The 25,919-nt window shown below is 45.9% G+C and overlaps 1 long non-coding RNA gene across 1 annotated transcript in view; it reads left to right on the forward strand.

The window, feature by feature from the left end:
- Window positions 1-25,919, forward strand: part of LOC123365755 — a 34,304-nt gene that overhangs the window by 7,049 nt on the left and 1,336 nt on the right. Inside the window, exons 3-5 of the long non-coding RNA XR_006577740.1 lie at window positions 21,762-22,023; window positions 23,918-24,012; window positions 24,952-25,171. This is a non-coding gene — a long non-coding RNA (uncharacterized LOC123365755). The remainder of the gene's footprint in view (window positions 1-21,761; window positions 22,024-23,917; window positions 24,013-24,951; window positions 25,172-25,919) is intronic.

The raw sequence follows: 25,919 nt of genomic DNA on the forward strand, positions 1-25,919 counted from the left end.
TTTTTAAATACTGTTCTTTTCTTTTTCCTTCTGTTAATGTATAAAGGTGGCCTAAAAGTCACACAAAACCACCAGAACATTTTTTCTTCTTATTTCTTACCTCAGGAATTCATTTAGATCAGGAATGCCAAATTGGCCGACTCCAAGAATATTTGTTATACACTCTAACATCTTAACTGGAGATGCAAAGATGTTGCTTTGGAATAAAGAATTCATTTTTAACAAAGTGTTAAGTCACAGAAGCTAAACTCAGAAAGTATTAAACAGTCTTACTATAAACCGCTTTCTTTCTCAATTGCTCAGCTTTCATTCTCTGGTGATTTCACTAATTCTTTACTCATCATAGTTTTCCAAGGCAGACAAGGCATGTATTTCTAAGGTAAAGACCAAAGCTGCCTTTTAAACATTTTTAGATCTTGTTTATGCAACATGAGGGGAAAGGATATAAGCCAAATCATTCCCCTTTGCAGGTTGCCTTTAGAATAAGCTAACTTTTTCTTTGCAGTTTGCTCTAACTTCCTTCCTTCCCTTATTGTCTAGATAAATTTCTCAAATGTTATACTCTGTTTCTATATAATTATCAGGGAAGAGCAAAAAGTTCTTATCTCTTCTTTAACCTTCCTTAACCCACAGTCTCCCACAAATGGAGGCTGCATCATCTCTGTTGCATCACTCTTAGCTGGCTGATCCCTAACTGGAGCATTCATTTGCCTATTAGGTTCAGCAAGGGAGCAGTTTCTCTTCCGACTCTTAAAGGGCCAGAAGCAGCCTTTTTCCAGCAACTTTGCTAAACCTGACAGGGCATTGCATTGGTTATATAAAATACTTATTTTAAAAGTTTACTTCAGTTAGACTCAAAATGAGGCTGCCTTTCCTGAAGAGTAGAAAAAGATTAATCTCTTGCAGTTTAAAGAAGATGGCATATATGATGGAAACCACAGAGGAGGAAGAGACCTCATAGGAGGAGGAGTTCATAAGAGGTCTCTGCAGGTGTATGTCTTCAAATAGAAGTGCTGCTAAAGCACACAGAGGTTCACTTAAGAAACAAAATCATATAAACACATTGAAATTTTTGCTGGGAGGTATAATAAATATATCTGGGGTCTTCATGGGTACTTGCCTGAAAGTTTCAGGAGTCTCTGCAATGAGGTGGGGCATCATAGCATAGGTTTTTCAAGAGATTTTTTTAATCTATCCCAGGTCCAGCACTTCAAAGCTTGTCAGTTCATAGCCCTGGTGGCACCTCTGGGCTTGCTGTGTCTGTTAAAAAAGTAAAAAATTGCTTGAGCCCTATCCTCTAATTGCTTGAGCATCGTCACCTCTTTCATTACAAATTAAACACTGCCCATATTTATATCAGCTTCAAAATCTGAAAGGGGAGTAAAGCAGAAAAAAATTCACTTCTGTAGCATCTTCCATCCAAGGGTCTCTCTATGTCCCTTACAGCCATTAACTAATTTAACCTCAAAATACCCTTGTGATGTAGAAAAGTATATTAGAGCCTGTAAGCGGGTGGTACTCACCCCTACGGTGCCCCCTGCTGGTTCCCCTCAGATTTTCCCTCAGTCCAGCCCTACTATCCCCGCTTTGCCTCAGTAGTGGCCACTGACAGTCATGGTCTAGCCGCAAACCCTGGGGCAGACTGCAGTATCAGCCCACTCATCACAGGCACAAGGGGTTTGGACCTGCTGCTTTACCTACTCCTGGGTTGTCCCTTGCAGCCCCCAGTACCTCTTGCCCTTTGCTAGGTCGCAGCCTGGGGCTTTCCAGGCTGGAGCTTCCCTAGCTCCTCAGCCTGTCCCCCAGCCCTGCTTCACCCTAGGTACCTTCTCAGCTTCTAACAGCCAGGCCCATCTCTCTCTGGAAGCAGAGAGAGACTATCTGTGCTCTGGCTTCCCTGCCTCTTATAAGGCCCTGCTCCTCAGTTTGGGGCGTGGCCCCCAGCTGCAGCCACTTTCCCAATCAGCCCAGCCTCCAGCCGCAGCTCTCAAGCCCTGCCAGGCTGCTTTTCAAAGCCCTCAGGGCCGGAGCAGGGTCCACCCTGTTACAAAGCCTCATTTTATAGGTATGGAAAGTGAAGCACAGAATTTAAGTGACTTGCCAAGGATCTTACAATGAGAGTGCACACTAGGAATGGAACCCAGGAGTCTTGACTTCTGCTCCCATGATCTAGCCACTGGCCTACATTGGCTTTTAATTCACCTATTGTTCTCAGTATCATAATCAAAATAGAAACTTTGTGCTGTTTTTCTGGGGAATGATCCAGTACTCTGACCTGAACATAGGAGGTTCTGCCTTTGGCCAACTTCTTTATTCTGGGGGTAAGAAAAACAAAGTGCTACCTCACAAAACAGCACAAGAATGTTGTAGGCAAAATATTCTTTGTCCCTGGACTAACAGAAAACTGAGGCTAAAGGACAAATCAAAAAGACATGGTAAATCAGACATGTGATGGGGCAGACTGGCCCTGCACTGGGACTGAGAGAGTTAACCCTTCCCTGCTGGCAGAGGAAGCCACATCCCTGAGGCCCTGCTGGGCTTGCTCCAACCAGGAGTAAAGCATAAAAGCCTGCAGAACTGCTCAGTCAGGGCTGGTGGCTGGGGAAGGAGGATGCCCAGCAGAAGCTCCAGCCCAGGAGCTGTTGCAACCCTTACAGGAGGGAGCTGAGGACCCAGGAAGCAGGCCCAGAGATTGGCAGCTGTGGGAACCCCAGGGAGCATCGGGTGCTTAGGAACCTGGAGACCCTGATGCCACAAGGACTGCTACGTTTGGAGGACTGGTAGGACGTGACCCAGGGAAAGGAAGGGAGTGGTATCTCCCACCACTCCGAGGGCAGTGTGTTGCGATAGGATTCCCTGCTGACCCATGGTGGATCACCGTCACTAACAGGCCCCTGGGTTGGAACCCGGTGAAGGTGGGTGGGCCCAGGCTCCCCTACCAGGGGTCTCTAACCTCCCGCCCCTTTTGGGGGACGACATAGTTCACTGACCCCTCTCTCTCTCGCCCCCAAAGGAGGTAGACAAACTCTGGCCGCTGGGCCATGCTATCCCTCAAGGGGAGAAGAATTTAGAGAGACTCTGGCCATTAGGCCACACTGCCTTAGGAGCACACTATAGAGACTCCGGCAGCTAGACAGCGCTATCTCACCAGGGGAAGAGGAGGTTGAGAGACTCTGGCCATTAGGCCATGCCGCCTTAGGAGCGCACTATAGAGACTCCGGCAGCTAGACAGCGCTATCTCACCAGGGGAAGAGGAGGTTGAGAGACTCTGGCCATTAGGCCATGCCGCCTTAGGAGCGCACTATAGAGACTCCGGCCGCTAGCCCATGCTACCCCATCCAGGGAGGCGGATTTGAGGGACTCTGGCCATTGGGCCATACAGCCCTGACAACCAAGGAGGTAGCAAGACTAACGTAGATGCAGGGAGGTGGGGTTAACCTCGCCCCCTCCCTGAATCAAAGGGGTTGACAAGGTACAAAACCCGCCACAAGAGGAAAGAGTTAAATATCCAGTTATGAAAACAGTGGGGCACAGTAAATCGGAATCATTATAGATAAAAGCAAGCAGTTGTCTCGTTGGATTGAACACTACTCAGAGCTATACGCACAAGAAAGAAATATCACCAGTGAATCACTGGACCAAATACCAACTCTACAGATCATGCCAAAGCTAGATGTGGAGCCCACTGTGGAAGAGCTAAACAAGGTAATAGATTTGCTGTCAAGTGGCATGGCTCCTGGAAAAGATGGCATCCAAGCAGAAATCCTCAAAGTGCTGGAAAGACAGCCTACTAACTTATCTTCATCAGCTGCTACTTAAATGCTGGAAAGAGGATGAGATACTACATGAGATGCATGATGCAAACATCATCACTTTGTATAAAAACAAAGGCGAAAAGGGAGACTGCAATAACTACGGAGGTATCTTGCTCCTAAGTGTAGCAGGAAAAGCTTTCACAAAAGTCATTTTAGTGCACCTACAACAGCTGGTGAATCATGTCTACCCTGAATCACAGTGTGGATTCAGGGTTGGAAGATCAACTATAGACATGATATTTTCTCTGCGTCAACTCCAAGAAAAGTGTAGAGAGTAAAACTGACCATTGTACATCGCCTTTGTGGACATAACCAAGGCATTCAACACAGTTAGCAGAGCAGGTCTATTTGCAATACTAGAAAAGATAGGATGACCACTAACCCTGTTAAGTCTTATATGTTCATTCCACAACAACATGAAAGCAACTGTCCGGTTTGACGGGTCCACTTCAGACAGCTTTGAGATGAAAAGTTGAACACACACAAGGATGTGTTCTTGCCCCTACACTCTTTGGAATCTTCTTCTCGGTACTCTTGAACTGTGCATTTAAGGACCTGGATGGAGTGCATCTCCACACAAAATCGGATGGGAAACTCTTCAACCTGTCCCAACTTAAGTCAAAGACCAAAGTAAAAAAAGTGCTAATCAGCAAACTTCTATTTGCTGATGATGTTGCCCTCATAGTCCACAATGAATATCTACTACAAGAACTCATGGACCCCCTTTCAATTGCCTGTCAGGCATTTGCTCTCACCATAGGCATAAAAAACCAGTTGTATTAGGACATGAGGTTCCACAAGATCCTTCAATTACCTTAAAAACAAACCAGATAGCTGAACTTTTGGACTACTTCTATTTAGGTTCTACAGTGACCACCAACTTCTCACTGAATGAAGAACTAAATGTTCGCATTGGAAAGGCTGCCTTTAGCGGACTAAGTAAAAGAGCATGGAACAGCTCAAACCTTACCATCAAGACCAAAATGCTAGTGTACCAAGCTTGCGTCCTCAGCACTCTCATGTATACTGGGGAAACATGGACAACTTATGCTCATCAAGAGAAAGGTTAAACAGTTTCTACCTACGTTGTTTACGCCACATACTCAACACCAAATGGCAAGATAAAGTCACCAAAGCAGAGGTTCTTCAAAGGGCAAATTTACCTAGTGTGACAGCCCTGCTCAAGAAAAGATGACTGCACTGGCTGGGCCATCTGAGTAGATTGGAAGACAGATGCATACCCAAGGACATGCTGTATGGAGAGCTATCAGAGGGAACAAGAACAACAGGACGTCCCAAGCTTCACTATAAAAACACGTGCAAGTGCGATATGAAGGAATTTGGAATTGATCCTGACCAATGGGAAATCTTGGCAAGTGATCATAACAGGTGGTGCCATCATCTGCATCAGGGTATCAAAGTCCATGAGAGAAGCTGGCTCCTACAGCATGAAGAGAAAAGAGCCCATAGAAAGCAAGCAGCTCCCAACCAAGATACATGCATTTACCAGGGTGGAAAAAAATTAGTGGCCCCAATCTTGTAAAGTGACAAAAATGAGAGCTTGTCTACACACAGAAATAGCACTGGTTTAACTTAAATCAGGTTAGTTAATCCATTGTAGCTTTCGTGTGTGGACTCTCTTGTGTGAAATTAACACTGGTTATATCTGTTTAGCATGTGCCTGTTTACTGACACAAGCTAAACCGGAGTAAAGGCTTATCTACACACAAGTTTTGTACCACTACTATATTGATTTAGAAAGCCATATAGTAAAAGCGGTGCAACCCCCTGCTGTGGACACAGTTATAGTGCTATAAAGGTACATTTATCAATATAGCTCAGGAGTGGCCAAACTTACTGACCCTCTGAGCTGCATACAACAATCTTCAGAAGTTCAAGAGATGGGGCACGCCTGCTGGGTCTCGGCTTCAGCCCCGCGGTGGGGTGTGGTGGGACTTGGGGCTTCAGCCCCATGGCGTGATGGTGGGTCTCAGGGCTTTAGCCCCAGGAGTAGGCAGGCTCAGGGCTTCAGTCCTGTGGGGAGGGGGGTTTCAGGGATTCAGCCCCATGGGAGGCACCTGTCTGGGCTTGGGACTTCAGCCCCACTCCGGCTGAAACCCTGAGCCCCAGTAGGCATGCCCTATGGGGTTGAAGCCCCAAGAGCCCCCGCCTCCCTGCTGGGCAGAAGCCAGAGGCAACGCACAAGGGGCACATGAGGTCACATGTCCCCACCAGATTTTTGCCAGGATTTGCTGGCTGTGCTTGGTCATATGGTGCTACCAGGCCCCCTCCCTGCATGGCAGCTGTTAGACCTAGAAAGCTGGGAGCTATGGCCATGGGGAAAGGCAGTAGCAAATAGCTCAGAGCTTCAGGGAGAATGACTGAGGGTAATGGGTGCATGACTCAAGCTGTTGGGGGAGGGGACCTATAAATTGTGCCCCACCCACTCTCAGCAGGCACCATTTGTTTCTGGCAGAAGCCCCTAGCCCCACCACCCTGCTGCAGGGCAGAAGCCCTGAGTTCCCCCCTCTCCAAGTCTGGTAGGTGGAGAATGGGGAGGGAGGCTCTGCAAGCTGCACTTTATAAAAGAGCCACATGTGGCTCATGAGCTGCGGTTTGGCCACCGTAACCTTAGCTATACCAATATAAACATTTTTATACTGGTATAGAATCATAGAAATATAGATCTGGAAGGGACCTCAAGAGATCATCAAGTCTTTCTCTTCCTCCTCCGCAGTGCTGAGGCAGGATTAAGTATACCTATGCTAACCCTGACAGATGTTTGTCTAATCTGTGCTTGAAAATGACCAATGATGAGGATTTTACAAGAGCCCTAAATAACCTGTTCCAGTACTTAATTATCTTTAAAATTAGAAAGTTTTTCCTAATATCCAGCCAAAATCGCCTTTGCTGCAAACTAAGCCAATTACTTCTTGTCCTACCCTCAGTGGACTTGGAAAACAATTGATCACCTTCCTCCTCATAATAACCTTTTATATATTTGAAAATTATGTCCTCCTTTTGCCCTCAAGTCTCTAGAATAAACATATCAAATCTTTCCTCATAGGTCATGGGTTTTTTTCTCTCCTCTTGATTCTCTCCATTTTGTCCACATCATTCTTAAAGTGTGGTGCTCCAAACTGGAAACAGTACTTCAGCTGAAGCTTCACCAGTGCTGAGTAGAGCTGAACAGTTACCTCCAGTATTTTACATACAACACTCCTGTTAATACACCTCAGAATTACATTTGTCTCTTTCACAACAGTATCAGATTGTTGACTCATATTCAATTTGTAATCTACCATTATTCCCAGATCCTTTTGTGACCCGTTGTGCCTGGGGTAGCCCTCACTGAAAATGCCACAGTCAGGGCAGGCTGCAAAAGGGAGAGCAGACACTCCCAAAACTGCTGGTTAATACTGAAGTTAAACTCACCAACCAGTCACAAACTGTACTTCTGATTTCCCCCCACAAGTTATTGAGAAGTGAAAAAAGAAATCACACAGCCCCCTTTATTGCATTCCAATTCTCTGGCTCCCAATCAGCACCTAGGTCCAGTACAGTGAGATGTTATTTAAAAACTCTGCTCACTATACAAAATACTCTTCTGACCCCAAAGGTCAGCCACGTCACCAGGTCAATATTAGTTTGGATCTTACCTAAAATACCATGGTGCCGGTCAATCCTTTAGTATCTAAAACTAAAGGTTTATTCTAAGGAAAAAAGAAAGAACAAGAAGAGAGTTGTTAAATGGTAAAGCAATCGGATACCTACAGACTTCAAAGTCCATATATCACGTTCTTAGCAGTATTGGTGAGTTTGCTAGCTTGAAAGTCCCTCTGGAACACATCCAAAGCTTGGATGGGTCATTCAGTCCTTTGGTCAGGCCTTTGTTTGTAGAAAAGTTACTCCAGAGGTAAGAAGCGGCAATGAAGACAAAATGGAGAAGATGCAGCTGCCCTTTATATTGCTTTTGCCATGTGACTTGTACTTCCTGTGTCCCAAACACAAGCTTCATAGCACATGGCATGGAAAAACCTTGGAGTCCCCTGTCCATAGGCCTGCCCCTACAAGTCCTGCTGACTCATAAGGTATAGCCCCTGGGTTCTTTGAACAGCTGATGACCCTTGATGGGCCATTGAACAGTCTCAGCACTGATGCCAATCTGTCTGGGGATGTCACCCAGAAACACAGTACAAGTTTTGAAATACAGATATATTATACATATCTATAATTCACAATACAAAGATGATACAAACATATAAACAAGATTATCATACTTGGCAAATCATAACATTTTCACAGATACCTTACATGGCATATCTGGTCAGATTTCTTGTAACTTTATAATATTGGTATGAACAATATCATAAAATGTCTCCCATGTTTCGTACAGCATCACACCTTTTCTGCAGTACCACTGCCTGTCCAGTTTTTCCTGATTTTGTAGTTGTGCATTTGATTTTTCACTGCTAAGCGAAATACTTTGCACTTGTCTTAATTGAATTAATCTTTTTTTATTTCAGACCAATTCTCCAATTTATGGACAGCATTTTGAATTCTAATCCTATCCTCCAAGGTGCTTGCAGCCCATCCCAGCTTGGTGTCATCTGCAAATTTTATGCGTACTCTCTATTCCATCCTCCAAGTCATTAATGAAAATATTGAATAGTCCCAGAACTGGGACAGACCCTGTGGGACCCTACTTGATGTCTTCCCAGTTTGACAGCAAACTAGTGATAACTACTCTTTGAGTATATTTTTGAAACAGTTATGTGCCCACCTTATCATAATTTCATCTCGACATGTTTCCTTAGTTTGCTTATGAGAATGTCATGTGGGACTGTGTGAAAAGCCTTATTAAAATCAAGATACTGTATATCACATTTACTGCTTCCTCCCTTCCCACTATAATTAATTAAGCAGTAGGAAGTTGTGCTGCTTTAACTATATTGGTTTCTAAACCAAGAGAGTTATAGTGATACAAAAACTGTTTGTAGACCAGCCCCTAAGAGTGTCCATACACAAAGTTGCACTGGTTTGACTAAATTGATATAAAATAACACTTTCAGTTAAATTGACACTTGTGTGTAGACCAGGGGTCGGCAACCTACAACACGCGTGCCAAAGGTGGCACGCGAGCCGATTTTTTTATGGTATGCGGGGCGGGGTTCCCGCTGTCAGCCCCTTGCCAGCCGGGGTCCTACCGCCAGTCCCACTCAGTGCCCACTGCTGGGCAGGGCCGCCCAGAGGATTCCGGGGGCCCGGGGTCTTCGGCGGCAGGGGGCCCCTTCCGTTCCGGGACCTGCCGCCAAAGTGCCCCGAAGACCCGCTGCACTTCCGCGGCGGTGGCAGGTCCCGCCCCCGGCCTCTTACCCCCCTCCCCGCCCCGGCCCCTTACCCGAGCGCGTCTCCGGCGGGGCCTGAGCTCCGTCCCGCTCAGAGCCGCGTGGTGAGGGGGCGGGGCTGTGAGCTCCACGCCCCCTCCCCACGCCGCTCGGATCGGGGCGGGGCTCAGGGGCTCGGCCGGAGACTCGGCTCTTGATGCGCCGAGGCTCCAAGAGAGGGGCGGAGGTGGGAGCTTCCGCTCTTCTCTTGGGGGCCCCTGCGGAGCCCAGGGCCCAGGGCAAATTGCCCCCTTTGCCCCCCCCTCTGGGCGGCCCTGCTGCTGGGCTGGGTGAAGGAACCCCAGGCTGGAAGCGGGCTGAGACCCCAAGTGGCAGGAGCCAGTGGCCGAAACCCCAGAGCAGGGCGGGCTGAGCCACTCAGTCTGCCACCGCTCTGGGGTTCCTGCCGCTGGCCCCTTGCCAGCCGGGGTCCTGCCACTGGTCCGACTCAGCACCTTCTGCTGGCCTGGGGGAAGGAACCCCAGGCTGATAGCGCACTGAGACCCCAGCTGGCAGGAGCCAGTGGCCAAAACCCCAGAGCGGGGCGGGTGGAGACGCTCAGCCCACCACCGAAACCTCAGAGCTGGGCAGGCTGATCCACTCAGCCCGCCGCCACTCTGGGGTTCTTGCTGCTGGCCCTTTGCCAGTTGGGGTCCCCACCGCAGCACCACTCACCTTGCTTCTGGTTGGAATTCCAGTGCAGGCTCCCTGCCAGACAGGGTCCAGACCTCCGGCCCTGCTCAGCCCTACCAGCCGCCAGCTCCACTCACCACTGCCGATCTGGGGTTCCAGCCGGTTAACAACTGATCACTCAGAAGCCTGTGTGCAACTTAAAGTATACAAATACATGCCACCAGACATTGGAAAACTCAGCAAGGAAAAGCAAGGGCAAGGATCACACTAAACTAATAAGATCTGCAATTTAATTTAATTTTAAATAAAGCTTCTGAAACATTTTGAAAACCTTGTTTACTTTACATATAACAGTAGTTTGGTTATTGTCATAAATAAACAGATCAGGGTTAAGGTCTCTTTTCCCTGGAAAGGGTTAACATGCAGTACCTGATGACCACCTGACCAGAGGACCAATCAGAGACAGATTAATTTCAAATCTCTGTGGAGGGAAGTCTTTGTCTGTGTTCTTTGTTAGAGAGCTCTCTTTGGATCTAAGAGAGGACAGTCATGTCTCCAAGTTCTCCTGGAGTAGTTTCTACTATTCAATAGTGAGTATTAATTAGAAAGGCAGATTAGTCTTATAATTTTATTTCTACATTTGCAATTGTGTGTTTGCTAAAGGAAATTCTTTATTCCTGTTTGCTGTTACTTTGCTTTCACTGAGAAAGAAAGGGGGAGGGGGGGATTCTCTCCAGAGATTGATAAATTTAGACCCTGTATGGTTCTATCTTGGATTACAGAGACAAGTTACTTTCTTTTTATTCTTTAATAAATTCTTTTCTATTAAGGACTTGGTTGATCTTTCTTTGGGTGGATTCTCAGGGAAAGGGGAGGGGGAGGTATCCCTCTGTAGTTAAATCCCGGTATCTCTCCTAGGAAAAGGGAGAGGGGAGGAAGCAGGGGGGAATGGTTTATTTCTCCTGGGTGTAAGAACTCCATGGATTTGGGGCTCTTGGGATCCCCAAGGATTTTGGGGAAGGACTGTGTCCCAATCCACATTTCCTGATTGGGTGGTGGCAGCTTTTACTAGATCTAAACTAGGATTTTAGTTTAGAGGGAAACCAAGGCAGGTCCCCACATTGGAACCCAACAGCTTCAAGTGGGGGTGAGACCTATGACAGTTATATATTATAGACTTATAGAGAGACCTTCTAAAAAACGTTAAAAGGTATTACCGTCATGCAAAGCCTTAAATTAGAGTGTATACATGAAGACTCGGCACACCACTGCTGAAAGGTTGCCGACCCCTGGTGTAGACGAAGACTTAGTGTTTGTAGAAGATCCTTATTCTCCAAATATGATGAAAAGTCAGACAAAACTGAGTGAGTTATTTCAGTGTTTAAAGGGACATAACTTGAAACATAATTTTTTTTAAATTGTTTAAAGTTGCTTCTGGTATTAAAAATTGATGGGGAACTGAGAACGTTTACAGTTCTACAATCATGTTCTCATATTTAAAAAAAAATCTTTGTACCAAGGACCCACAAAAACAGGGGAAATGACTATATGCAAAGTGCTTCTAAATACATAAATTAAACAAACTGATTATTTTTTCTCATTTCTTTCAGTTCTAATAATCTGAGGTGCTGTATCATTTCAGACAGAAGTATATTTTTAATGTCTATTTCTCTTTAATCAAATTTGTGTCATTTTCAAAGTTCAGAGCTATATTATATTCCCTACAACCTGCCTCCCACATAGCACCAGTGTAAGATATTTCATGCAAGGGGTCATATGATAACTAGTAAATTTTATTTTTCTGGGGTCTAAATGTCAAAGGTTCTCAATGTCATGTAATTAATGGCACTTGGCATATTACTGAATTGGGCCCAATGTTTTTTAAAGCTTTCAGCATGATTGGAAAGAAACAGCATGCTTCTTGTTCAGGTCACTGTTATGTGTGTGCTCTGTTTGTTTCTGAGAGCCAATTATTATTTGTATTTCTAGTAAACTTTTATATTATAGTAGCACCCAAAGACCCCTATTAGTACTGAGACCCTATTGTGCTGGGTACTGTGTAAATACAGAAGAGGGACAATTCTCACCCAGAAGGGCTTACAATCTATCCTTAGGCCCCAGAAAAGTAAACTTAATTAATCATCATATAACCCTGCTTGTAATTTCTTATACCATAGATACAAGTACATGGGAGGGCAGATTGCACAGACTATACTATAACACTTAGTTCTTATTCTTTATATGTTGTAATGAAAATATAGATCTTCCACAACAACTGAAACATTAACCTACCTATAACAGAGGATTGATCTCTAGGCACATGCCCAGTGCACCTGTTCCAAGGCAGGTCCTTTAGTGTGTTGGTTTAGCACAAGTGATGGAACTGAGACCAGCCACTGTTCCACAAAGCTACAGTTTATAAGGTGCCTGTAGACACATTCAGTTAGGCCTTGTCTACACTACAAGACTATTTCGAATCAACTTAGTTCGAATTTGTGGATTCGACCTTATGAAGTCGAATTTGTGTATCCATACTAAATACACTAATTCGAATTTCTGAGTCCACATTCACGGGGCCAGCGTCGACTTTGGAAGCGGTGCACTGTGGGAAGCTATCCCACAGTTGCCGCACTCCCCGCTGCCCATTGGAATGCTGGGTAGAGCCCCCAATGCCTGCTGGGGGAAAAAATGTGTCGAGGGTGGTTTTGGGTAACTGTCATTATTGAACCGTCACTCCCGCCCTCTCTCCTTGAAAGCGCCGGCGGGAAATCTGTTCGCGCCCTTCTCTGGTCGGTTACAGCGCGGACACCACAGCACTGCAAGCATGGAGCCCGCTGCAATCATCGCCATTTTCTCCTCCTCGCACTTTATCGTCCACCTCTTCCACAGTCAGCTGATGAGAAATTGGGCTACTTTTCAATGGTGCTGCAAGCACTGGGGGACCATAGGGGACGTTTTACAAACATCAACGTCGGGTGGCCGGGCAAGGTTCATGATGCGTGTGTTTTCAGGAACTGTGGGCTGCTCAGACGCCTGCAGGAAGGTAGTTTCTTCCCGGACCACGAAATAACTGTTGTGGATGTGCAGATGCCTATAGTCATCCTCGGGGACCCAGCCTGCCCGCTAATGCACTTGCTCATGAAGCCCTATACAGGCGCCTGGGACAGCGACAAGGAACTCTTCAAATACCAGCGAGCAGCGAGCAGCGTGACCTGTGACTGTTCAGTTTCTTTACAGAGAAGCTGAACCTGCCCGTTTCTTTACCCACTGACTGTTGACTCTCCTCTTCGGTTACATACCCCGTTCACCCCGTTTCCCCCACTTCCAACACACGTGTAAAAATAAAATACATGTCCCATTGTTACTTAAGAAAGGTTTCTTTATTCATGACTTTGCGTTAAAGGGTTGAAACTGGGAGGCAGGCTGTGCTGGGTAGGGTGTGCGGTGATGTAAAGACCGCCTCTAAACTCAAGGAATGACAGGCTCCTGCTCCTAGAGCGGTCCGCAGTGCCGGAATGCTTCTTTCAACGGAGCCTGCCATCCCTCTTTATGTAATTCTGTGTGCGGGCGGATATGTGACCTTGTGGTGGAGGAGGACGGATACAGATTCGTCAGCTGCGTGACTCAGCGGTCCAGGACAAGGACCGCTGTATAAGATCTGTAACCGCCCTCCCCTGCTGCAAAGTCACATCTCCCCCGCCCACACAGATCCTGGAAACCACCTCCCATACCGACCAGGGTGCCTACTGACTGCACCGTGTGTGTGACCCGCTGCTGATCCTGCCCCCGTGTCTGTACCCTGGGAAAGGTGACTGTCCTATGCAATTAACCACCCCCTTCCCCACGCCCCCCATTCAAACACAGTCTTCTTTGAAAAAACATAACGGAAACAGTAATTAACAGCAAAGCATTTTTATTAATTAAGTAGACAGTTAGGGGATGGGACTGGGATTGGGACTACTGTGAGTCTGGAAGTGAAGGACTTCGGCAAATGTAGGGTATGAGAGCTTTTGGGTACTTGAGCACTGTGCTGTGGTGCAGTGACAGTATTCACGTCCCCGGCCGCCCCTCCTCCTGATTATTTTCGGTGAGTGGGGTATGGGACTTTGTGGCGGGGGAGTGCGGTTGCAGATACACTGCAGGGTGTCTCTGTCCTCCTGCGGTCCTGCAGAACATCCACAAGGCGCCTGAGCGTGTCCGTTTGCTCCCTCACTAGTCCAAGCAGCGTTTCAGTCGCCTGCTTGTCTTCCTCACGCCACCTCTCCTCCCGTTCGCTGTGTGAGCGCTGGCACAGAGAGACGGTCTCCCTCCACTGGCTCTGCTGGTCCGCCTCTGCTAGGTAGCAGCCCATACGTTCCTCGAACATCTTGTCCCTTGTCTTTTTCTTTCGCCGCCTAATCTTTGCCAGCCTCTGCGAGGGGGATGCTGTGGCAGGTCTGGAGACAGTGGAAGCTGTGAGATGGGAAACAGGGAGTGAATTCCTTGCAAAGATACATTTTTGCGAACAATTAACTGAGTCTAGGCTGTCTCTGTGAATTCTGGGTTGAGACCCCTGTGCCTGCTGGGGCACAAATAATTTTCGCGGTGGATTCTGGGTAAATGTCGCCAGTCATTCCTTCCTCCGGGAAAGCAACGGCAGACAATCATTTCAAGCCCGTTTTCCCAGAATTGGCCTGGCATACGCCATAGCGTGGCAACCATGGACACTGTTTTGCCTTTTGTGTATGTCACCGTATGTGTACTAGATGCCGCTGACAGAGGCGGTCCAGCAGCGCTACACAGCAGCATGCTTTTGCTTTTGCATGACAGCAGAGAAGGTTACCAGCCATATTGTACCATCTACCATACCATAAATTGGTAATAAGATGGTAATAAGATGGGCATGGTTACCTGTCCTTTTGCACTGCACCATTTGGTGCTGTCATAAGTGCCCCTGGCCGAGCAGCCAGGGGCGCAAAAGCAAAAATTGGGAATGACTCCCTGAGTCAATCCCTCCTTTTTGGTATCTAAAAATAGAATCAGTCCTGCCTAGATTATGGGCAAGTGTACTAGAGAACCACTGTATCATAGAACCAGAGAGCACAGCTGCTCTGTGTCCGATCCTGCATAAATTTGGAGCTGTATGCTATTCACAGGGGGTGCTCCTGCAACAACACCACCTGTTCATTCCTGCCTTCCCACAGCCTTCCTGGGCTACCATACCATTGTCCCCCCACTTGTGTGATGAAGTAATAAAGAATGCAGGAATAAGACACAGTGACTTGTTTGTGAGAAATGAGTGGAAGGAAGCCTCCAGCTGCAATGATAGTCCAGGCAGGACATTAAGGAGTGTGGATGAAGGAGCCCATCATCCCTCTGCTAGTCCAGGGGCAATTGAATCTTTTATTTACAATGAAGGGTGGGGGCTGATGGAGCTCAGCCCCCTGTTGCAATGATGAGGACGGTTACCAGCCATATTGCACCATCTGCCATGAAAAATTAGGGACAGGCGCCCTTGATTGACCTTACTGATGCTAGTCGGCATGGTTACCAGCCCTTTTGCACTGCCCCATGTGCCAATAGGCTGACGATGACGATGGGTATCAATCGTATTGTACCGTCAGCCACCCATGGCGGGGGGGGGGGAGCAAGGATATTGGTGTTGAGTGCTGCAGCATCGCATCTATCTGCAGCATTCAGTAAAGATACGGTGACATGTAAACGAGTCAACAGAGGATTGATTTCCCTTTAACTTCTCGGGTTCGGGGGAGGGTGTGTAAATTGCAGAGCTGTGCCATGAACCAACGCGGACACGGTGTTTTACCATAGAAGCATTTGGAGCTCATCCAAGAATGCAAATGATTTTCGGAGACAGCAGGAACTGTGGGATACCTTGCATCCTCATTCCGCCCTCCCTCCATGAGCGTCCATTTGATTCTTTGGCTTTCCGTTACGCTCGTCACGCAGCTGCGTGCTGAGTCTGTGCTATGCCGTCTGTCCGTGGATTTATTAAAAATACTTTGGACCAGGCGCACCATAACAGTAATTCCACTACTTAGATGCATGAGTCTCCTAGCGAGATCACCGTGAGGACGGGCACTGAAGGAGATAGAGAGCACATGCTGCGTGAAATCTATCACGAACCACGGACCGATGCAGCCGTGCTCGGGGAGGCAATGCTCCCTGAATACCGCATGAAAGCCTCGCGCGGAAAAGGGTGCTATCACGGAGCACCCAATAAGGCAGCTCTCCCCAGGAACCTCCTGCTGATGCTTATCGATTAACGGAAGGAGAGCTTTGTGGAGATCTCCCAGGAGGATTTCTGTTCTATCACCATATATAGAGAGACCTCCTTCTCACACACTTCAGATTCCTGTTATATTAAGAATAAAAGTTAACATGGTTAAAGCACTTACCGACTGCTCCTTCCCCTGATTCAGGATCCGGGTTCATGGCCGGGGAGGGTTGGTAGGAGATCTCCGTGATGGTGATGAATAGATCCTGGCTGTCGGGGAAACCAGCGTTGTAAGCGCTCTCACCTGCCTCGTCCTCCACAAACACTTCCTCATCTTCCCTGTCCGTGAACATCGTCGAGGAACTGTCCGTTGACACTGTCCCATCATCAGAGTCCATGGTCACTGGTGGGGCAGTGGTGGCAGGCTCCATAGCGTCCGTTTGCCGCTTTGATTTTTTGGTAGCCTTGTCTGGGGTCCTTGGTTTTCACACGGCGATGCGTTGCATGACGGCTGTATCCTCTGTCTGGATCATGGCTTTGGAGACCTTCTCGTAGGTCTTTGCATTCCGTTTGTTGGAGCGCAGCTCCGAAAGCACAGACTCCTCGCCCCACACACCAATCAGATCCAAGAGTTCCCGTTCAGTCTATGCCGGGTCCCTCTTTCTATTCAGAGATTACATGAACTCCTCTGCTGGAGAGCTCTGCATTGCTGCCGGTGCTGCTGAGCTCGCCCCGATGTCCAACCACGAAATGAGATTCTAACTGTCCAGAAAGGAAAAGGAATTCAAATTTTCCCGGGTCGTTTCCTGTGTGGCTGCTCAGAGCATCGAAGCTCGGACTGCTGTCCAGAGCGTCAACAGAGTGGTGCACTGTGGGATAGCTCCCGGAGCTACTAAGTTCGATTTGCATCCACACCTAGCCTAATTCGAGCTAGCCATGTCGAATTTAGCGTTACTCCACCTGTCGGGGTGGAGTACCAAATTCGAACTAAAGAGCCCTCTAGTTCGAATTAAATGGCTTCCTGGTGTGGACGGTTGAGCGGTTAGTTCGAATTAACGCTGCTAAATTCGAATTAAAGTCCTAGTGTAGACCAGGCCTTAGGGTTGCTTTTTGGTGTAAGAAAATAGGGTGATGTCTTCCTAGAGCTTCCTAACAGAGGCTTGGGAAATGTAAATTTGTAAGGAGCAGAAACCAGCTAGGAAGGCTATGAGGTATCAAGTCTGCTAGGAGGAAAGCCTCAGCAGGGACAGAGCTAGTACTCTACACCAAAGTTTGTGACCTAGCAGGAGTAGGGTTGCCAGGCATCCGGTTTTTGACCGAAATGCCCGATCGAAAAGGGCCCCTGGTGGCTGCTGACTGGGCCGGTAAAAATCCGGTTGGCAGAGCAACAGGGCTATGGCAGGTTCCCTGCTTGCCCTGGCTCTGCGCAGCTCCTAGAAGCGGCTGCCATGTCCCTGCAGTCCCTAGGCACAGGGGCAGCTAAGGAAGCTCTGCGTGCTGCCCTCACCCTGAGCACCAGCTCTGCAGCTCCCATTGGCCAGGAACTGCAGCCAATGGGAGCTACAGGGGCGGTGCCTATGGGCACGAGCAGCTCGCACCATGCAGAGATGCCTGGCCACACCTCCGCCTAGGGGCCAGACATGCCAGCTGCTTCCGGAGCAGTGCAGAGCCAGGGCAGGCAGGGAGCCTGTGTTAGCCCCACTGCGCTGCTGACCGGGAGCCACCTGAAGTAAGCACCGCCTGGCCAGAGCCCACACTCCAACCTCCCTGCCCTTGGTCGGAACCGCCTCCCGCACCATAACTCCCTTCCAGAGCCTGCACCCCATGTCCCCTCCTGCACCCCAACCCTCTGCCCCAGCCCTGAGCCCCCTCCTAGAGCCCACACCCCCTCCTACATCTCAACCCCCTACCCCAGCCCTGAGACCCTCCTACACCCAAACTCTGTCCTGGAGCCTGCATTGCGAACCCCCTGCTGCACCCCAACCCTCTGCCCCAGCTCTGAGCCCCCCTCCTGCATTCCAAACTCCTTGGACCCAGCCCAGAGCCCCCTCCTACACTCCAAACCTCTCATTCCCAGCTCCACCCCAGAGTCTGCACCCCCAGGCAGAGCCCTCACCCCCTCCCACACCCCAACTCCCTGCCCCAGCCCAGTGAAAGTGAGGGGAGAGCAAGTGATGGGGGGAGGGAGGCTGGAGTGAGTGGGGGCGGAGCCTCAGAGAAGGGGAAGGGCAGGGGCTCTGGAGAAGGGACGGAGAAGGGGGTGGAGCAAAGGTATTCGGTTTTGTGCAATTAGAAAGTTAGCAACCCTAAGCAGGAAGCTGATTAGATTTTTGATTTGTGTTCAATAAATCAGATTCCTAGAAGAGGAGGTTCATTGTGAAAACTCCTGCAGTGTGAAGTTTGATTCCCTGGGGAAGTGGTAGGGCCCAATGCTGGACTGAGTGAGCTCCTTCTATACTTTCAATAGTCTTCTAGAAGGTTCTAAAATATTCAAAACATTCAGAGCTAGGTTATCTTATTTTTAAATAGTCTGAATAACACAATTGTTTAATAGCTATAATAATATTGTGGTTTAGAGTTACATTGTGCTTGTGTCAATCCTAACATTACTATAGAAAGAACACCCTCTGAAATCATTTGGGTTTTTCTGAGTGAAGATCAGTGACAAATTTAGTCCTGAAAGCCCTAATCCTGCAATTGGTTCCACTCAAACGTATCCCCGCACCTATGTAGAGTCTGTTGCAGAACTGGGGTCTAAGTCTGTAATTCATCTGAAGCAGGACTCCAGAGTTCTCTTCCTGCCTCTGAAACGTCCATTGAAGAGGACTTTAAACAAGTAATTTAACCTCTTCATGCCTCACTTTACCTGAACTTGGAATTTTATTCTATTCATTTTCTTATACTGTCCTCATCAATGTAGCATCTGAGCATCTTCTAGAAGTGCATTAAGCAAAATGACTAGCCCTTGTCATGTGAGTCTCCTCTTCTGCCATCTTCCTCTCCAAAGGGAAAACTGAGTTTTGCTTTTTGTTTGTTTTTTACTTTATGGATGTTGTGTGTGTTTATTAAGGCAAGGTCAAAGGAGTGTGCCTTGCCCTTCGAATGGGAGCAGTGATGACTGAGGTGTTTCTTGGATCCTGCAAGAGCTTTTCAGTCTTGGATGGCCCTGGGGACCTCTGTTTCCTGCACAAACAAGCTCAACTTTTGCAGTAGCTAGCTGTCTTGTGTCTGAGGAGCTGAGTTGTTGACCACAGTCTTCATTCTTGAGCTTCAAGTGGCCTTTTAGGTACCATGAGTCCGGACCTTTGCACACCAATGCATTCTGAGGCTCATGAAGTAGAGATGGTTTTAGTAAGATCAAAGTTTGTGAATTATCTTGGCAAAGGGAAGATATCCCTGTTAACAGAAGAGACAGACTCAACGACTACCTGTTTTTCCAATATGATACTGTTGGTGGCACCAGGCATGACCCAGTGTTGACAGAGGGGTGGAAAATAACAGTGCCAATGAAGGCTCCCTGTATTAGGCCTCTGCTTGTCCGAACCGCGTCCATGTTTAGACTTTAATTAACTCCACAGGCTAAATGGAAAGAATGGAATGTGTGGCAACTAGTTATCAGTACCAGGAGGCAATTATACAGCCTGCTTGCACCTGGCTAAAGGGAGTGAAACAGAATGACCGGTCAAAAAAAGTTACTAACGAAATAATATGTTTTTTGCCAAGTATGATCTAACCTGTTTAGAGTAATTGCTGCTTCATAATGTATTTGCTGTATGGGAACTGAAAAGGAGGGAGAAGAGGGGGGGGAGGGGGGAGCTGGGCATTGGGGGTAATAAACATGCTTAGCTAAAATCATGTATAAAGACAGAGAGCTGTTTGTCTGGGGTGTGCTTGATCTGAGGTGTGTTCCTCCAAGCATCCTGCGCTTTGAAATCTCAAATAAACTTTTTTTGCTTCTCCACCCTGGTGTGTCTAATTGGAGCAAGGCACTCCGGGCAACAAATCACTGTTGCTGTAGCCTCAGGCCTTTTTGTGCCGGCAACAATACTCTCTTCCAACTAACATCACTTCAGTTTGATCTGGATTGAGTCTTAGCTTACTTTCACCAACTCCCAATCTCAGATTCTGTGCTGCAAGAGTCGGACATACTCAAAATAACTTTTTACATTTTATTGTAGAATAGTGAAAGTACTTCAACAACGGGGGTAATCTATCATTGGAACCATTTACTGAGGAATTGGTAAATTCGTTATTCCTTTAAGTCTTTAAATTGAGATTGAATGTCATTCTAAAAAAGATGTTCTAGTTCAATCACAAATCACTGGGCTTGATAGTATTTACTTACATAGTAGCAAAGAACAAACACTTCAACTGCTGGAATCACTGGATGAAATTCAATGGGCTATGTTATGCAGGAGGACAGACTATATGACCATAGTGGTCTCCTCAGCCTTAAAATGTATTCTTTAGAGGACTAAATTCTGCCCTCTTCTACGCTGATGTGTGTCTGTGGGAAGGATCAAAACTCAAAATAAGAAACAGACATTTCAAGTGTGTGTTTTTTGGCCATCAAGCAAATTTTTTAATTCTCCTTGGAATCTTGATAACTTCAAGAATTTTTGGTTAGCCACATTTGTTTATGAATGCCTCCATACTAGCAATTAGTTCGTAAAGGACAGATTTTCTGGATTCTCTGAATTCTAACATGCCAGTGATTTTTCTCTGAAGTGACTATTGTGCAGGACACTAGAAGAATGCTGCTACAGACACATGTTTTTAAGGTAACTGCAAATAGATGCTTGTACCATAAGTACTGATCTGTTAGGAAACTTCAAAACAAAAATCAATACTCTGTATCATCGTCAAATAAGCGCTGTATAATTTTCACCCTCAAAAGCCCCCATTCCATTGCAGCCTTTTCTCTAAGGGGGAAGGGCTGGGCATGACTCCCTTCAGAGATTGTCAGTGTCTCTTTGTGTGTCAGACAGATCTTGCTCAAGAATAACAAGCTAGTGACTGAGAATATCCAGAGCTCCAAGTCCCTACTGGCCTTGGAAGCAAGAGAGTAGCTAGGAACTCATGCTTGGATCTCTCAGTAGACTATTATGCTACCATCAGTTTACTACAAGAGAAAGCCATAAATCTCATATTTTAGTCAGAGACTAGATACAGATTTGCACATTATTACATGCATATATACGGTGCCTATTACTATAGTATCTGGGCATCCTTTATGTAGTTTGATTAAAGGAACAATGTTGTCAAGAAATCATGTCAATTTCCAAAAGCTGCTGGCACTACAGGTGTTCTGGTGTTGAAAATGCAGCAGTCACTGACACCTTGTCTATACTAGCAGTAGGGTGACCAGATGTCCCAATTTTATAGGGACAGTCCTGCTTTTTGGGTCTTTTTCTTATATAGGCTCCTATTACCCCCCACCCCCTCTCCCAATTTTTCGCACTTGCTGTCTGGTCACCCTAACTAGCAGTTCTACCATTGCTACTACTTGTGGCGCTGCAACAGTGTTAGGAACAATGGAAAAGTTCAGGGAAGGGAGTCTAGCATAGACCTAGTGATAAATAATCAGCACTTTCACTTATCTGGGCTATGGTTTTTGCTGCAGACTCACTATCTCTGTGAGCTCGTAGGAGGCCCATTTCAGATAAAAACAGGTTCTTCTTTGAAATTACCTCTGCATATTTTCCCTTGTAGGATACACCTTCTGACTGTACGGGACTTTAGAAACTGCAGGGGGAGTTGTGTGTACTACGTACCTGAAAAGGGTCCTGGGTAGTACCAAGCACTTGGAGCCAAGGTTATACAGTATTAGATAGGTGCATCAACCAACTGCTTAAGTTCCTTCTGTTGAACGTCAGAGTCCAACATTTAGACCATAACCCTGAGGAAGAGGAGAAGGTGGGCAGATCCTGTGATTATGCAGGGACAAAACTCTTTCTGAGGACTCCAGTAACTTGTAAGTAACCTCTCTTTTTAACTAAGGTGGCCTCTGCATATTATCAGTCATGGTGTACATGGGGGTGGGGTAGGTAGTAAGCAGTACAACCCCCAGGGAAGTGGGCTGAGGAATTCTAAATTAATAGATAATGGAGTTGCTCTTCTCAAGTGAGCATCCATTCTGGATGCCAAGTCATGGAAGCATGAATGAATAAACAAGTAAACCAAACTTCAAGTAGCTCTGTGTATTACCATGATACGTTACAAAGGCATGCCATAGATCCTAGCTAAATTCTAGTGCAGTGAGTTCCAATTCCCTCTAGTACTGGAACTTGAAATTTCTGTGCTCGCACTGTAAATAGCCTAATCACTTACACAGGATTGTGTAGATACAGCTACCCTTTATAATATATAAAAAAGTTTTAAGCAGGGTCTTATCTGAAATGGGCCTCCTAAATGCTGTAGTCCTGCCTAAATAGCAGCTCAGTGCCATTTTTACAACTCAGAGATAGAGCCTTATTTCTCCCTGATGAGAATAATGGTCTGGATAAGATAGAATCAAGCCGTGACCTTGGGCAGAAATGTGGAAGGGAGATGAAACACAACTTTGTGCTTATGGAAGTCTGAAGGGAGGATCATCTGTCAGAAGCATCATTTGACAAAAGAAGCAATTCACTTACTTTATGGCAATCACTCATGTAAGTGTAAACAGACCTCTCAGAATAGCTTTACTGTGTTTTAATTTGAAATACATCTGAAGATCACTCTGTTCCAAAACCACTGAACAAGATTTAGTAATGGTCCATCACAGTGGTGGTAAAATTTACCAGGCAGGAGAGAGCTGGAGGGTTCGGGGATTACACCATGATAAAAAGGTTTTTTAATGGTAGCCGAAATAATAAAACTGGTTGTAAAAAAACAAAACAAAACACAGATTTTATTTAAACAGGAACAAACAGAATTGGATTCCACCTACAATAGCATTAAACAGATGAAGAATATGTATAATAAAAAAATTTATAACCCTTTGAAAATATATACACTATAACTTATTACTCAGTGTATTTAACTAAATATAACCCTCAAAATATATCTATCCCTGAATCCACAGGCTATTATAGGTTATTATGATTATTATTTCGTTCAAGATTCCCCTTTCCCCAGATATCTCACTCGGTTCTGTCTAACGCCAAGTCAGTCATTGAGCCTCAGGTGCCTCTCATGATTTCCTGAAGAGATGGACTTGACTCCAGTGATGCTTGCTTGCAGGGGACACATGTTAGGTGAGACCTACAGGATCTGAAGGACCCTTAGTTCTCCTGTTCTGGATCTCAGGGACCACATGGATCAATGATAGTAGACGACTGGAACTGATGCTCAGAAACTGAGGCTCAGGAACATGTTATCAAACATGGACTGACTTGACTTTAAACTAAAGGGACCTCTTCTGCATGTCTGTTTGTTCAGCTCAATCTCAGTCACTCTCAATTTACTCTCAGTCCCAGTTTCCCTCTGTCCCCGCTATCTGTCTCTCCATTTCCCTTCATTTACTCCCAGTCTCTGTTTTGCTCTCTCACTTTCTCTTAGTTTCCAAGCTGGCTGCCTCTGTCCCTTAACCATCCCCCTCTTAGGGGAGAGGCCATCTCCTCTCACTTTCTCACTATCTCCTTTCCATAGACAAATGACAGTGCATTCACTCTGAACACACCCGAAACCATACATCCCCATGCAGGATCAAGTCCCTTTACCAAATTTACATAAGGAAAGAGTATAGACCTTGTGAAACAAAGAGCTCACGAGAGCTCAAAGGGTGCCTCTAAAAACCAAGCAAGCACCAAGTTGAGATCCCATATTAGAATAGGGTCTTTGAAGAAAAGCATTAAGCAGTCCTTTCAATAATCTCTTTACCATAGGGTGACTGAACATGTTAAAATGGCCCACAAGATAATAGTGCACAGAGACTTCTGAGAGGAATTCACCCACAAGAGAAGACTCAGCCTTTAAGCAGGTAATCCAGGATAGACGAAACAAAGGAAGAACTTGGAAACCTGAAATTATCCAGTGCACATACTGAGAATATTTTCCACTTTTATGATCAGAATTTCAGTGTGGATGGCTTTCTAGAATGAAGTATATCCTATACTATGTTCAAAAAAGTAAGGTCAGACAACAATTACAATTCCACAGCTCAAGCAGCCAAATTAAAAGGTAAATATTGGGGTGCTGAATTAGGACATTTCTTGATTCAGTGGATCTGGACAGAGAGACAGAGGAGGTTCCTGAGAACTCCATGAAAAAAAAAAGGAGCACAAGCCCAAAACAAGCTCAACCCATTTCAAAGGTTGGGAGTGGGGGTGTTTTATACAAATTCTATTTTTTTTAGTAGTTCTAGTTTTGCTGCATACAACATTAAGTTACACATTAAAATATTACAGTAATAGTGTGTACTTACATTATTTAAAAAGGTCATCCTTGATCTCTCCGTCCTCCATGGTTTCTCTTGCCTCAATGTGGTACATTCCTGTGCTGAATCATTAAAGCATATCCTGGTGTGGGACAATACATTGGAACATGGGATGTGTCAAGAGGGTGGTCCAGGAAGTTCATGAATTTGGGTGTGTTTTCTTAATTGAACTGGAGTGACGTAGGAGGATTCTAAAATTCTAATGATGTTCATCTGTGACACCAGTCAATTAGCAAAACCACTCCTACAACCATTTTCAAACTATAATTTTGTGTTAAAGTCACCTATTACAAAAAAGCCCAAATAAGATACCTCCAAATAAAATAATCCCAAAAAACTGCGACCCGTGTCTCTCAAAATATTAAAGAGCCCTTTTAAAAAACAAGCCCAATTCTGTTATTGGAAGTGGACTTGGCAACTACTGTTCCGGCTCTAAGTGGAGTGATCAGAATGACTCTCTCTGTGTTTTGTCATTTTTCCCAGATATTAACCTTTCGTAACTCTTACCTATATCAGATGACGTAGGCCAAGAAATAAAGTTCAGTGTCCTGCCACAACATACACGTGTGTGTGTTACTCTTATTACAAGGGCAGAAGGCTTTCTTTCCAGGAACAAGTTTGGCAGTGCTGCCAAAGCAGAAGAGCTCTCCATCTGCATCCCAAAAGACTAGCATACGTTGCCACATGTACAAAACAAACGGGGGTAAATAATTATTTATTTTAATTTTTCAGGTATAATTATCTTAGGTATTGTTTGCGGCTATTGTGCATTTTTTAAAAAGCATGGTTTTTAAATTGACTATGTCCCGTAATATGTCTTTTCTCTACAACAGGAAGCATATATTTCATGATCCATCACACCTGCCATGCAAAAGTAGCTCACCGTAAACAGAAACTCCAGCAGTAAATTAACTACTCTTGGGGGAATTCTGCACCAAAAAATTAACAATTCTGTGCACAATATTTTAAAATTATCCAAAATTCTGCATATTTTATTTGTCAAAATAACAAAATAATCACACCAGTTGCAATTATTTTGGTAATTTAATTCAAAATACCTGTCAGCAAGTATGTCCAAAACAATACAGACAATAAAGATTCAGGAAATGTTGCACAGCTGGGACTCATGCTGACAGCCCCAGTCAGTTGGGGCTCCAGCTGACAGCCGTGCGCATGGTGGGGCTCCCGCTGACAGCCCCTTGTGGCTGGTCCTCCTGCTGACAGACCAAGCCCTGTCAAGCGTGGGGCTGAATTTATTATTCCCACCAGAAGGAAGCATTTTGTTAGAAATCACAGATCTGCGGGGAAAAATAGAATTCTGCAGGGAACATTAATTCTGCATTGCGCAGTGCCACAGGGAGATCCCAGAACCTTCAGTTAGTGGAAAGTCCAGACAAAAAAATGTCTTGTAGCATACTATACAAGTAGCCTAGCTTGGGCTTAAACTCAAA

This window comes from Mauremys mutica, chromosome 3 (assembly GCF_020497125.1).
Source record: "Mauremys mutica isolate MM-2020 ecotype Southern chromosome 3, ASM2049712v1, whole genome shotgun sequence".
Taxonomy (NCBI): domain Eukaryota; kingdom Metazoa; phylum Chordata; order Testudines; family Geoemydidae; genus Mauremys; species Mauremys mutica.